Below are 2,810 nucleotides of genomic sequence, written 5' to 3'. Positions count from 1 at the left end.
AAATTGCAAAGGAGGATAATATGTGTCTTGGTGGAGCTCCCAATTACAAATGGACACGGTGTTCGACTCAAAAGCGTTTAAATTCTTTATATTTCGAATTTGAGTTTAGGAAAACCCGTAATACAAAGAGGATACAATTCTCAAGCTTCAATGTGTAACCATGTGCTCAAACACCCACCAAAATATCCTCACAACTAGTGCCGAGACAACAAGCTTTTCACTCCATCGCTTTCGCTGTCTGGGCAGAGCAGCACTGCTGCCCAGCGGCAATACCGGGCACTCACGCGGCACTGCCGCGACTTAAAATAGCTGTTGGGTTCAGGGAGGTAATTTACACCTCCCTCACCCACCCCCAACTGTTATCTGCCCCATTTGCTTGAACTAGCAACCAGAGCAGCTCCTCTCTCTCCCTTCCAAGGCTCCCAAGCTCTCTCCCCTTGATTCCCTTCCAAATCTTTGAGAGATTGAGCCTTCAAACTTCATTGGAGAGCTGCTCCAACTGTTCTTCAACTCTTAGAGCACGTGGTTCGCGTTCAAGCCAGTGGATTGTGTCCATTACTCTTGGAGCTTTGCTCCTAGCCGGCTAGGCGTCGCTCGGAAGCTTCCAACTCATTGTAGCTGCTCCAGGACGTTTGTAATCACCCTCTACATCTTATAAGAACTCCTCATCTCAAGAGATTACTCTCTTGACTTAAGAATGAGGATAGGGTTTATGAAACCCAAGCCTTTGTGGATTCCTCAACAACGTGGACTTAGGCAAGCCTTGGTAGTGAACTGAACCACGGAAAAAATCCCTTGGCTCTCGTGTTCTTGCTTTTTGTATTGTGCTATACTTGTTTGTTGTTGATTTTAGGGTTTGGTCTTGATCTACTCATTCATACACTTCCGCATACATTCAGCTGGTGAAATAGGCTCTACTGTACCCCAGGAAGCTCGGTAATTTACCCGATCTAAAATTCCTTAGGCAGATTTTGAACTGTGATTTCCTTGTGTCTGTGTGGGCGGCAGTGCCGCACAGGATTTGATCTCGTTTTTTGAGTTTTATATTGATAGGCCTATTCACCCCCTCTAGGCACAGTAGGGATCCTTACAAGCGGTATCAGAGCAAGGTTACCTCAGATATCACTTAACAGCGAGAGGTATGGCTACGCAAGAGGGAGAAGGTAGTAGAGTTCAAATGGTGGATCCAAAAGAAGTGGATCTACACGACATGGACAGCAGCCATACAACTGCTAGCAACACTACTCTTCCATTGGCTGTCCTATCCGCCGAAGAACAAGCAAGGAGAAGAGAAGAAAGAAGGTTGAGAAGAGAAGAAAGACAAAGAAAGAGAGACAAACAATAAAAAGAGCGAAAGAGGGCTGAGAAGATACAAAGAAAAGAAGCTCGAAGATTGAAAAGAGAAGAGAAGCAAAGAAGGCTAAAAGCGGAGAAAGCAGGCAAAGCCCCATTAGCAAGTGAAGAAGAGTCAAGTAGCACCGATGATGGAGATGATGACATCTCATATCAAGCATCCAAGGTCAACAAGAAGGAAAGAAAAGCGAAGGACGGCGGCAACAACAAATATGGAGCCGTATCCTACAATTATCCTTCTTTTGCTAACTATGATCAAGTAGCTCGAAGATACCGCTGTAGCTTTCACCCGGAAGTATTCCAAGGTATCGATTTCCATGGGGAACGCAAAGTGTACTAATCAAGGATCAAGGTCGTCCAAAAATAAAGATAGAAAAATGTTTTTATTTGTAGAGACAAATTTACTAAGGTTTCCTGGCCAATCTAAAGAATCAAGGATCAGGTTATATCAAGGTTACTTACTTCGGGACATCAGAACACTAGCCACAGACAATGATGAGAAAGGGCTACGAAGCTCCGACTACGGTCCTACAAACACCAACCCGAATGTGGTGGACTACCTCGACCGTCAGGGCTGTCACCACCTAGGGCTACCACAACTATCCGTGGGGCTAGGTGCAATTCCAGGTAATCACTACACTAGGCACCACGCCTACTCTATTGATTACTACTATAGTTTAATTACGACTAGAGCATTTGATGCAAGCGGGAATCTAATAAATAAACTTGAAACAAATACTGAACTTAAATAAGCCAGAAATACCAGAGTAATGTTCCAGATGTTGCCTGAAGATCAGTTACACCCGCCGAGGTACAAAGTCGAGGAGGATCCGACAGATCCGGCTCCTCTTGAGCTCTCGCCTTACCTCTCTCCCTATTTTCTATATTACAACTAGGAGGGATCCACCTAGAGGGACACAACTACAAAGTATATGAAGATGTGAAGCTCTTGTGTGTAGGTGTGTGCTTTCTAGAGGGGGTCTAGGGTTCTTTTATAGGGGGCGCCCGGCACCCTGTGAGCCCATGAATCCGTGGCAACGTGAAATCTTGACTCTCCATCCAAACCAACCTTGATAAATGGTGGAGATTGATCCTCAAAGGCGGTGGAAGAAAACTGGCGCCGACAGGTGGGACCAGGGGGTCGGCCGACCCCACCTTGGGCTCCCTGGGCCGTCCTCTATCTTCTAGAAGGTGTCCCACATGTCATAAAGTCGAACGGAAACATGGTGCTGGTTATATATAGGTCGGCCGACCTATATATAACTGGTGGGTACATACAACTTCCTCTTTAGAAGCTGTCCCACATGTCATAGAGTGGGTGGAAGCTTGAAGGTAGTCATATATAGGTCGGTCGACCTATATATAACTAGTGGGTGTGTCCAACTTCTGACAAGGTGGTCCCACATGGTCCGTTTTCTGTATAAACTCTCCTGCATTCGTAGAATCACCAAAACTCG

The sequence above is a fragment of the Miscanthus floridulus genome, chromosome 18 (genome assembly GCF_019320115.1).
Source record: "Miscanthus floridulus cultivar M001 chromosome 18, ASM1932011v1, whole genome shotgun sequence".
In the NCBI taxonomy this organism is placed as follows: Eukaryota; Viridiplantae; Streptophyta; class Magnoliopsida; order Poales; family Poaceae; genus Miscanthus; species Miscanthus floridulus.
Note: the sequence above shows the minus strand (reverse complement) of the source record.